The sequence below is a fragment of the Microcebus murinus genome, chromosome X, assembly GCF_040939455.1.
Source record: "Microcebus murinus isolate Inina chromosome X, M.murinus_Inina_mat1.0, whole genome shotgun sequence".
Classification (NCBI taxonomy): domain Eukaryota; kingdom Metazoa; phylum Chordata; class Mammalia; order Primates; family Cheirogaleidae; genus Microcebus; species Microcebus murinus.
In genome coordinates this window covers 46,852,093-46,864,404 of record NC_134136.1, presented here as the reverse complement: position 1 = coordinate 46,864,404, position 12,312 = coordinate 46,852,093, and the positions used below count along the sequence as shown (strand labels likewise).

At 51.5% G+C, this 12,312-nt stretch overlaps 1 non-coding gene across 1 annotated transcript; it reads left to right on the top strand.

The window, feature by feature from the left end:
• Positions 1 to 9,317: 9,317 nt before the first annotated feature.
• On the top strand, positions 9,318 to 9,424 carry LOC142866070 (U6 spliceosomal RNA). The gene has a single exon (XR_012916139.1). It is a non-coding gene; the product is annotated as a U6 spliceosomal RNA (small nuclear RNA).
• Positions 9,425 to 12,312: the final 2,888 nt, after the last annotated feature.

Here is a 12,312-nt window from a genome sequence, read left to right as displayed (position 1 = left end):
ACCTGCACACAGATGTTTTGCCCAAGTGTAAGCTTGTCCACCTCCTTGATTAGCAAGACGGTTGCCGCCAGTGCTCGCAGGCAGGGCGGCCATCCCAATGCTACCGAGTCCAGCCATTTGGACAGATAGGCTACTGGCCTCTGCCAGGGGCCCACAGTCTGCGTCAGTACCCCCATAGCTACCTGCTTCCTCTCACCTCTGAGGGCAGCCTGTTCAGCCTCCTCAAGCCGGGCCTGGAGCTTCCGCACTGTCTGTTCCAGTGTCTTCTTTTTGGCCTTCTCCTCTGCCTCCTGCCTCTCCTGGGCAGCCTCCTCCAGCTCCTCACTCAGCTGGGCCAAATCCACCTTGAGCTTCTTCAGGAGGCTTGTGTTCTGCAAATGCAGGAGGTTGAGGCGTTTGGTGGCCTCCAACAGCTCCTGCTCCGCCAGTCACCAGCTGTACTCGCCCTGCTCCCACAGCTCCTCCAGCTCAGAAGCCAGCAGCACAGTCCGGAGCTCCAGGGCCTGCGCCTGCTCTCGGAGGTCAGCTGCCAACTGCTGCTCCTCACCCGCCCTGCCTGCTCCTCCTTCAGCTGGGCCTGCAGCAGCCGTGTAGCCGCCTGGGCCTCCATGGCCTGACGGGTAGCATGGCCCAGCTGCAGCTCCAGGTCACTGAGGTCACCCTCCATCTTCTTCTTGAGCCTCAGTGCTTCGTTGCAGGCCCGGGTCTCAGCATCCAGGGAGGCCTGCAGGGACTCCACTGCCCGCTGGTGGTTGTGCCACAGGTTACTGCATGCCTTATCTTTCTCCGCCAGCTTCTTTTTGGCTTCCTCCAGCTCCTCGGTCCTCTGGATGGCATCTGCCTCATACTTGCTTAGCAAGTCCCACCCAAGAGAGGCACCAGACAGTCTGGCATGTAGAGGACCTCGTGTCTTATCTGATGGCCCCCCATTTGGACCCGGGACTGGCAGAAGGGTCTGGCTACCCAAGTCCCAGTAGCTCCAACTATAGCTGTTTCCTTCTTTGTAAATGGGGCCACGGGGGTTGTCACAACTGAGTGTTCTGCTCCACTGTCCACCACGAATGTCATTTGTTGGCCCCCTACTTTCATCTTGACCATGGGTTCCAGAGGGCTAAGATTGAAGGAACCCAGCCGGCCCAACTCGGAGTCAATGCCAGCAAGCCCCACTAGCTCTTGGGCTTCGGGTTTCTGATGGATAGTCCCAAACGGGGCCTTCCCTTGCCACAGGTGACTTCTCTTGTGGGGGCATTCAATCTTTCAGTGGCTGAACCCCTTGCAACTGGCACACTGGTCTCTTGCCAGGGGTGCCTGTCCTCCAGTTCCCCCCTTTTGTGGGTGTCCAGGCTGCTTGGACGGGTTGGGTCTACCAAGGGCAATAGTCAGGAGAGCGGCCTTTTTCTTCATCCTTTGACCTTTCTTCCTCTGAGTGGTCTGGTCCCAGTTGACGTATACCTTGTAGGCCTCCTCCATTAACTGCGTGATACTTATGCCTGCGAATCCTTCAAGTTTCTGCAGCTTCCTCCGGATGTCGGAGGCCAATTGCCCAAGGAACGCTGCATTCACCATTCTCTTGTTTTCAGCTCCCTCCAGGTCAACAGGTGCGCCTCACAGAGGTGCTTGTAGAAGTCAAGAGGTGCTTATACAAGAGGTGCTTGTAGAAATAGGGTGACTCCTCTGGCTTCTGGGTATTTAGGGCAACCTTGTTCATGCTGGTCGGCTTTTTGGCCCCTTCCCACACTCCTTGAAGAGCCTCTCGTTACCGCTCAAGTGCCGCTTGTCCTTCTGCTGCGTTGAAATCCCACCCTAGGTTGGTCTCAGGCGCCCCTCGTGATGCCCATTGTTCCACATCCAGGGTGCCCGCCGGCGCCCATTCCTGCAGCCACTTCCGAGTTCCAGTCATGATCCGACGCCGTTCTTTGGTACTGAAGAGAGACAGCAGGAGTTGCCGGCAATCTTCCCACGTGGGGCAGTGAGTCTGGAAGATAGACTCTAGGAGGTCAATGAAGGCCTGCGGTTTCTCCGAGTAGGACGGCATATGGTGTTTCCAATTCAATAAATCAGTGGTAGAGAAAGGCTGATAATACAGGGCAGGCTGCCCCGGCTAGATGGTTCCGTCATCTCAAACCTACATGGACCTCGCATTTCACGCAGAGGCATCTGGAAGGCCCAGGCAGACCGCAACCGGCGGATGAGTGGTGGAGATGCCAGCGATGGAGAAACCAATGGTGATGGGGTGTCGGGTACAGTCCCAGTCACCACTCTCCATAATGAACACATGAAACTTATCAGCACGCACCCTAGAACTTGGATTCAGTTCCCTTCCATGTTTCATCTGATTTAACCAGTGCTCCTGTTCCCTACACTGCCCAACAACACTCCTTTTCTGAACCTTGTCCCTGCCCAGACTCTGGTCCCTGCTCTGACTCCTCCCCTTTCTAGACAAGGGGTAGGGGTTTCTCTCAGGTGTCTGCTTAGCTGCGTCCCTCAAGGGAACTTAAGCATGTCTTGACAAACACCGTTATGCCGACGTCACCACAGAACCCCAGATTAAGACCCACTCAAACCCCGTAGCCGAAGTTGTGGGGCTACCGACACAGTAACCGCAAGCAGTCACTGTTTCCTCCACTCATGTTCACTCAGAGGTTACACATTCCCTCCCCTGGGGAATCCCGGTCCTTAGGAGCCAATGAAGCTCCTCTTCCGTCCTGATAACGGGCCTATCTGGGGTGGGTCCCAGGACTCTACCTTGTCCGATGTCCTGGCCTTGGTCTGCCTTCTCCAGAGAGACTCGCGATTCCTGGATCTGCCGCTCCAGCTCGCTCAGCCCGGCAGCCACCTGCTCAGCCTCCTGCTCCTGCCCGTGCGCCATGGAGGCCAGCACCTGCTGGGAGGCCTGTTGCATCGTGCTACGCATTGGTGCCCCTGCTTCCCCTCCCTCAGCAAGGCCTTGGCAAGCTCGGCATTGCCCTTGACAAACAGCTCCGCTTCTCTCTTCTTGGTGCTGGAGGAGCGCCGTCTGCCGTCCACTGTCCGCCGTGCTCATCCCCGATCTGGTCAAGGGGCCAGCGTGATCGGCTTTCCCAGTCAGGGAACCAAAATGTTCCAGCAAGTGGTACAGCTAGTGTTACAGCACTTGATTGGGTAAAGAACCCAGCGGCACATGGAAAGACAGAGAACAGCCTTTATTCCGCTAGCAGTCTCACCATGCCACCAAATTCTGACCCCCCTCCTTCTTACCCTCCAGTTTTTATACCCTTGGTAGGATTCAAAAAGTGTCCAATCAGCAACAAGCTTTAACATCCAATCAGCAACAAGCTTTAACATCCAATCAGCAGCAAGCTTTAACATCCAATCAGCAACAAGCTTTAACATCCAATCAGTAGTGAGTTCAGCCATGGGGCCCTGGGGTGGGGGTTTTTCCCTATTAATGTGACTGCTCCCCAGATGCGTCACCCTCAGAAATGTCCCTGTCCTGAGTGTCTGATGGAGGACTGCCTTCCTGTGCCCACCGAGCTCCAGTGAGTCCTCAACACAGCAGCCAGGGGACAGGCACGGTGGCTCACACCTGTAATCCTAGCACTTTACACCCAGACGGGAGGATTACTTCAGGCCAGGCCTTTGGGACCAGCCTGATCATTATAGCAAGACGCTCTCCCTACAAAGAACTTTGATAGGAAAGTTAGCAGGTGTAGTGGTGCGTGCCTGCACTTTACTATTGAGGCTGGGGGAACAGCATCCCTTGAGCCCAGAAACTCAGGTTACAGTGACCTATGATCATGCCACTGCTCTCCAGCCTGGGCAGCACAGTGAGACCCAATGTCAAAAATAAAAAAAGAAAGGAGAAAAAGAAAAACTACATTAGCCACGGCACCTTTCCAAACCACAAATATGTCACTTCCCTGTGAAAGCCGTGCACAGAGCCCTCCCCGTTGCCTGGCCATGGAGTCCCAGCTGCTACTACAGGCCCAGGCCTCCCCTTCCAGCCTCTGCTCCCAGCAACGCCAACCGCGTACAGCAAAGCAGAACTCCCCGCTGTTCCCCCACACTCCGTGCAGGTTCCCGTCTCTGTGCCTTTGCTCACGGTGCTCCTTTTGCTTCAAAAGCCCTTCCTTCAGAGTCCCCTACCCCCTGTGACAAGGGTGGGTCCTACTCATGCCTTAGGAGTGGGCTCAGGGCACATCCCCTCCACCCCCAGGCTGGGTCAGGGCCCCTCCCCTGGGCTCCCCCAGTGCTTCCTCCTCTCAGAGCACTTACCGTGTCGCCTGAAATCTCCTGCTCCCCTGTCTCCCCCACTCAAGGGCAGGGACCATGTCAGCCCCAGTCTCCTCTCTACCCCCAGCCCTAGCACTGTGCCTGGCACACAGTGTGCCCTGCAGAAATACTCAGTCAACACAGCTGAGCTCGTGAACACGAAGCCGGTGAGGCTCAGGGAGGACCTGTGCATTCACCTGACACTGCGGCCACTCGTTGCCAGTACAAGTCTGGCTCTTCTCCCAGTCACAGCCCACACCCAGCTCTGGCCTCAGCCCTAGTTAAGGTGGACTGGGGGCTGGGGGCTGATGTGAGTGACACGTGAAAGAGTCTCCCACCTCCAACATGGCTCCCATCTCCTATCATGGCCAAAGTGTGACTGATGCCACTTCCTTTCTCATATTATTTATTTTTCTTATGGATACAAGGACTGCCTCTGTAGCCCTCATGGACTAAAGCGATTGTCCCACCTCAGTGTCCCTCATAGCGGGGATTACTGACATACACCACCACAGCGCACTTCTTTCCACTTCTCTAATCCAAACACTACTGGGAGCAGGAACACATTTAACTGATAGTTAGTCTTGGACCCCGTACGAGACTCCATTTACCAACTCTGATGTTCTTCTTCATGGAAATAGCTCAAAACTAGCCAGGACAGTTCGCTGGATTGTACATGTGAATCCTATAGTAGAGTTTCAGGAAAAAGAAAACAAAGCATTTTCATTCCTTCCCTCCACAAATATTCATGGAGAAGCTGCTGTGTCCCCAGCACTGTGCCAAGAAATGGGGACACAGCTGTGGGAGGGACTGCCACCATCACAGGCCTCCTGTAGCTTAAAATTTAGTAGAGGACAAGGCTGGGCACGGTGGCTCATGCCTGTAATCCTGGCACTCTGGGAAACCAAGGTGGGCCGATCGCTCTAGTTAAGGTGTTTAAGACCAGACTGAGCAAGAGCATGAACCCATCTGTACTAAAAATGGAAAGAATTTAATTGACCAACTAAAAGTATATAGAAAAAACTAGCTGGGCATGATAGCGCATGCCTGTGGTCCCAGCTACTCAGGAGGCTGAGGCAGAAAGGATCGCTTCAGTCTAGTTGTTTGAGGTTGCTGTGAGCTAGGCTGGCCCCACAGCACTCTAGCGTAGGCAACAGAATGAGACTCTGTCTCAAAAAAAAAAAAAATTTAGTAGAGGACAATAATTAAGGGTGACATAGAAACATGTAAAGGTAAAGCCATAATTAGGTCTAGGAAGGAGAGTTGGCTGAGACCACATAATAGGGAGAAGCCTCGGGCCTTTTCTGAGGCGGTGGCCATGGACTCGTCATCTAAGGGATGACTACGTGTTAGTCGGCAAACAACTTCCCATAAAAAGAGGACAGGCCTGCAAGGTGTCTCAAACCTGTAATCCTGGCACTTTGAGAGGCCAAGGCCAAAAGAATCCTTGAGGTCAGGATTCTAAGACCACCCTGGGAATTTCAGTAAGTTCTTGTCACTACAAAAATTTTTTTTAAAAGCAGGGGACAGTATGTGTAAAGGTCCTGGGGTAGGAGGGAGCAGGGCATGTACCAGACACAAAAGGATGGCAATGGAAATAATGAGGGTCAGTCCTGGAGGGAAACGGAAGCCATCGGTTGACAAGGCTGGAGAAGGAACAGGCACACAGGGCCTCAGAGGCCAGGCCAGGAATTGTGACCTTTATTTGAACGTGAAGGAAAACCATTGAAATAGTTTCAGTAGGAAACCAGTTCAGGGACCGTGTGAAATGTCAGTGAGAAGGATGAGGACAATGGTGACCCTGGGGACGGAGGGAAGAGGACAGAGTGTGGAGACCCGAACAAGATCCACAGGCACAGAGCGTGGTGGGGAGTTAAGTGGAGGGAGAGGGAAGGGGGTGGAGATCTGGGTGCCGGAAGGGCCAGGGGTCTGGCGGGAGCGATCACGGGCTGGTTCTGTGCATGTGGGGTGGAGAGGGCTCTGACACGCTCAGGCTGAGATGTCACAGAGGCAGCTGGGTACACGGGTCTGCAGTCAGAGGCACATTTGGGCTGCGGATGTAACTTTGGGACTCAGTGGCATGTAGGTGACACGGAAGCTGGGAAGATGACAGAGAACAGGAAGGAGGACAGAGAGGAGGAGACAGGAAGGCCCAGGACCAAGACTTGAGGCCCAGGTGCATTTAGTGTCCTGGGAGAGAATATTGAGCCTGCAAAGACAGAGCTGCTGTCAGAGAGGTGGGAGGAACCTGAGGGTCTGTCAGACTGTGCAGTCTATCACAGAAGCCGAGAATATCCACAGTGTAAATATCGGAAAATTCTGAATGGCAAAAGCCAGACTGCAGAGGGTGGAGGCGGGAGTGAGAGGGGAAGAAATGGAGGCAGTGACTAGAGGCCACCTAAGAAGTGCAGTTGGGATGGGGTTGAGGGACACATGGCAGTGGGTGGAGGGGGCTGTAGTGGGGTCGAGGTGGGGGTGTTGGTTTGGATTTCCATGAGAGTCTTGAGCAGACCTTGCTGGAAGCTACTGTAACAGAGGAAAGGGGCTGATAATATGGCAAAAATATTTTCTGTCTCTTTTAAACATCCCCCAATCCTTTTGGAGAACTAGGACCTGCATCCCTGCCTAGGCCAGGGTGTGTGGGGGGACGTCTTTTATCCTGTGTGCTTACAGGACATGGCTGTGCAGAACTGGTGGCCTGCCCTGGACCTGGGTCTGGTGGGGGAAGGTCCTGGAGGTCCTGGAGGTCTGGGTGGGCCTCCCACGCAGGGGAAGTTCACGGGAGTGTGTTGGGCAGAGATGGGACGTCAGAGTCATCAGCTGTAGTTGAACAGCAGTTGCCTGAAGCTGAATAGCCTCCCTTGAAAGTCTGTATTTCTGCTCATCGTTAACATAATGGCATTTCAGATGAGATTCTCCCTCCTCTTCAGTTGTGGGCAAGTTAATCACCTCCTCCTTCCTTTTCCTCACACCCCTTGTTCTCATTGTTCTGATGCAGCCTCAAGGACAAGTGCCGAGCTCTCGGTGACACTAGCTTGGAAGTTGCGTAGGGTGGTGGGAAGAGCCTGGGCTCTGTCTCAGCTTGACCTCAGGTGAAACTCCACCTCTGCCGGGTGGCGTGGCCCTCAGAACTCAGGCTCCAGAGCTAGACTGCCTCAGCTCCCACCCCAGCTCCACGCTTACACTCCACAGTGTGACTCTGGCCTCGCTTCCTTGTGCCTCAGTTTCCCTTTCTGTTGAACACGCATAATGATGATACCCACTGCTTAGAACATTTGTAAGACGCAGTTAAGCCATACAAATGCTCAGAGCAGTGAGCGCCTGGCACAGGGCAAGTACCTGGTCAGTGTGAGTTGCTATTCTTGTGGCTGACTGTGTGGCCTTACGCATGTCATTCAACCCCTCAGCTGTCATTCAACTTCTCATTTAAACTCTCATCCTTCCTCACTAGATAGCTTTAAGGATTCAACATGCTGAGCAGATAATCAGTGTTCAGTAACACCTTGGTTCTTTCTATGGTAATAGTGATGTTTTCCATGGAAACAGCATATACCAGGCATTTTAGCTTTGACCTTAGTTATCTCACTTAGTTGTCATAACAACTATGTGAGGAGGTGACAGTGGGAAGCAAGCACCCCTAGCTCATGAGGAATTGGGGGTCAGATAGATTGCAAGTGGCTCAAGGGGTCAAGGGCTGAGCCAAGATTTAATGTCTTATTTCTGTTTCAATTATTGCCATTGGAGTTGTTTGTAAATCTGGTGACTGCCCTTTATTTTCACATGGCATAAGACTGATTCTTGTATGGTGAGATGTCACCTAACTGCAGTGAGAATGGTTTTCATCCAAAAGCCCCACAACAGGAGATGCTGGCGTGGATGTGGAGAGAAAGGAACAATCATACACCACTGGTGGGACTGCAAACTAGTACAACCTGAATGGAAAGTAGCATGGAGATACCTGACAGAACTAAAAGTAGATCTCCCATTTGATCCAGCAATTCCAGGACTGGGTGTTTATCCATAGGACAAAGAGCCATTTTATGACAAAGATATTTTCACTTTATAGCAGCAGAATTGACAATGGGAAAGGTGTGTCAAGAAGGCAAGTGGCCGTGAGGGGGAAGTGTGTGAATAAAGTGTGGTATGTGTGTAGCACGGAGTGGTAGCGAGCCATAAGGAAGAGGGTGGGTGAGCACGTGTGTGTGAGTGTAAAGCAGGGTGTGAAGTGCAGTGTGGGCATAGGGTGTAAAGAAGGAGCAGAGTAGTGAGGAGCGCGTGTTAAGTGCGTGTTGAGCATGGGTGTGTGTGTAGGGTGGTGCAAGTGCAGGGCAGTGCATGAGGGGTGAGGGGAGGGTGAGGAGGGTGTGGGCGTGTTGTGAGGTAAGGGGTGTAATGCAGAGAGTGTGTGTTTTGTGCCGAGTTGTAAGTTTGAGTTCGCGTGTGTGAAAATATTTGATGTGTGTAAGAGTTGTGTAGGTGGGTGTAATACTGAACTGAAAAGAGAAGAGTGATTTAAAAGACCTTTTTTATTGTTTGTTTTTTTTTAAAAGAGGGGGAGGGGGTTCTGCAGGCACTGGATCAGTTCCCATTTTTTTTTTTTTTTTTTTTTGTGGAGACAGAGTGTCACTCGGCGTCCTGGGCAGAGTGCAGTGAGGGCAGGTCACCACAAGCTCCAGGTCCTGGGCTGTGAGCGATCCTTCTGCCTCAGCCTCCCAGGTAGCTGGGACTACAGGCGCTTCCCAGAGCGCCCAGCTGTTTTGTTGGGTTTTGTGTATTTTTTTTTTTTTTTGCCTTTTTTACTTTTTTTTTAGATTTAGAGACGGGGTCTGACTGTGCTCAGGGTGTGTTCAGGCTGGTGTCGAACCCCTGAAGCAGCAGCTATCCACCCGTCTCGGCCTCCGCCTCGGCCTCCCAGAAAGCTAGGACAACAGGCGTGAGCCACCGCGCCCGGCCTGCATGACGCGTGTTCCCAGTGCTGAAAGCTTCGGTGTGACGAGGAGCGCTCTGCTGCCCCCTTGCGACTCACCGGCTTCCTACATGCAGCTTCCACTTAGAAAATAAAAGTGGAGTTAGCTTGGGCAGCACATGTACTAAAATAGGAAGAATACAGAGAAGATTAGCATGGCCCCAGGACAGGGATTACACGCAAATCCGTGCAGTGTGATTTTTTTTAAGAGCTCAAAAGAAAGATAAATTGAAAGTGACAAAATTATCTGTCCATTCGCTTTACAATGATGTCCTTATAGGAAAGCTTTGGTCTAGGGGAAGGCCCAGGAAATATATGATTTGGGTATACTGTGTTGCTGCTTCTTGGTTTTTGTTTTTTTTTGTTTGTTTTTTTTTTGAGACAGAGTCTCACTTTGTTGTCCAGGCTAGAGTGAGTGCCGTGGCGTCAGCCTAGCTCACAGCAACCTCAAACTCCTGGGCTCGAGTGATCCTTCTGCCTCAGCCTCCCGGGTAGCTGGGACTACAGGCATGCGCCACCATGCCCGGCTAATTTTTTTATATATATATCAGTTGGCCAATTAATTTCTTTCTATTTATAGTAGAGACGGGGTCTCGCTCTTGCTCAGGCTGGTTTTGAACTCCTGACCTTGAGCAATCCGCCCGCCTCGGCCTCCCAAGAGCTAGGATTACAGGCGTGAGCCACAGCGCCCGGCCTGTTTTTTTTTAATGTAGAGGAGAATCTATGGGCATCTCCTACAGCAACTAGGGTCTTCACAAATCTGGTCGAAGTTGTGTCCAGTCTTGAGGGAGGAGTAAGAATTGTGTACACTAGCAGAGTGTGGTGGATCAGGCCTGAAGGCCTAGCACTGTTTGAGACTGAAGCAGGAGGATCACTTGACATCAGGAGTTGAAGACCAGCCAGAGCAAGAGTGAGACCCGGTCTCTACTAAATACAGTAATAATTAGCCAGCTGCGATTGTACACACAAATAGTCCTAGCTACTGGGGAGGCTAAGGCAAGAGATCGCTTGAGCCCAAGAGTTTGAGGTTGCTGTGAGTTGGTCTGATGCCACGGCAGTCTAGCCCGGGTAACAGAGGCAGACTCTGTCAGAGAAAAAAAAAAAAACACCCAACGGGCGAGATATGGCTCACACCTGTAATCCTAGCACTCCAGGAGGCGGAGGCGGGTGGATTGCTCAAGGTCAGGAGTTCAAAACCAGCCTGAGCAAGAGCAAGACCCTGTCTCTACTATAAATAGAAAAAAATCAATTGGCCAACTAAATATGAATATATATACATATACATATATACATATATATATACATATACATATATATATATATATTAGCAGGGCATGGTTGTGCATGCCTATAGTCCCAGCTACTTGGGAGGCTGAGGCAGGGGGATTGCTTGAGCCCAGGAGTTTGAGGTTGCTGTGAGCTAAGCTGATGCCACGGAACTGTAACACGGGCAACAAAAGTGAGACTCTGTCTCACAAAAAAAAAAACACACACACACAAAAGAGTTTTCCAGAGGGGCCAGGCATGGTGGCTAATGCCTGTATTCCTAGCACTCTGGGACTCCAAATCCGGGATATTACTTTAGGTCAGGATTTCTGGACCAGCCTTGTAACAGAGGGAATGACCTTGGGAAAAAGGGGCAAAAAGATGTTTACTGTGTTTTTAAAACTCCTCCCACTCTTTTGAAACAGGGAGTCTGGATCCCATCTCAGGCAGGTGGCGGGAGAAGCCTGGGGAGTCAGCCACCCAGGCCCTGACAGCAGCCTTTCAGGTGGGGCTGGCGGAGACCACAGGCTTTGTCTTTGGCAGAGACGGGATGATTAGAATAGTTACCACAATAGCCTAGAACTCTGGGGCCCTCCCTTTAAAAGCTCTGTATTTCTGCTTATATTGTTAGAGCCAGTTTCCTTAGGCCCCAGGAACAGAAGCAGAATCGCTAAGGCTGCAAAGCACAAAGGAGTTTATTGGTTAGCTGGAGCTAGGGTCCAGGTCCCAGAGTGCCAACGCAGTGGCCTCCCTACGAACCAGGACCCAGCCCTGGGGTACAAGTCAAGCTTTTATACTTTTTTACAAGTTATACACGCTGGGTGCACCTTCCTACCCCTTTAGTCCATTGGTTCCTTTAAAAGTGGCTGATCGTGTTGGCTCCTGATTGGCTCCTTCAAAAGCGGTGCGCATCATTTCGGGGAAGGGTGTAGTAGGCGAAGTTTTGGGGAAACCGAAACTTAGGCCTACTCCAGGAAGTGCAACCTGTCACGGAGTCACTCCTGCTCTCATTCCAGTTTTACATTCCCCCCTTTTTCTTGTTCTTACGAGCACTCTTGCTCGTACATGGGATCCCGCACTTCCCCCATTTTTAAGCAGGAATCACGGCTCAGCCTTTGGTACTGCGCAGTACCATCAACTGCACGGTTTTGACTCTTTTTTTTTTTTTTTACAAAATCAACTAATCTACTTAGAATACACGTTCCAAAAGTGAGGATGAGCAGAAGCACAACTAGAGGTCTTAATAAAGTGGAAAGCAAGGTAGTCAGCCAAGGGGAGCTATTGAACCATGACTCAAACCATCCTCTTTTTTTGCTCACGCTCTTGCCTCCGTTCTGCCAGTCCCTCCCTGACTTTAGCCATGGATTCTCTTACTGCCCCGGTATGGTTAGCATAGAAACAGCACTCTTTTTTTAGGGCCACACATAGCCTCCCCACCCCCTGCTGGAGGAATACTAGGTCTAGCCCCCTCCGGTTTTTCAGCACCACCTCAGACAGTGAGGTTAGCGACTTTTTTAAAATGTGACATGGACTCAATTTTGGCTATATCCCCATCTATAGCAGCCCTTAAACTATTGAACTCCCTGTGCTGCACCGCTAAGGATGAGATACCTGTCCCTGCTCCTATTGCGCCCAGGCCGAAAAGGGTGGCTAAGGTTATTGCTGTAAAGGGCTCCCTTTTTCTTTTAGCCAACCCGGTGCCTTTTGTGCCCTTTGTTCTTGCATCATACATTATATATATTTTTTGGTGGTAAAGATCCTTAGGGAACACTACACCATGATGCAGTGGTATGGAGAAAAAGCAGTCTTTCAGGTCAATGACTATCTTA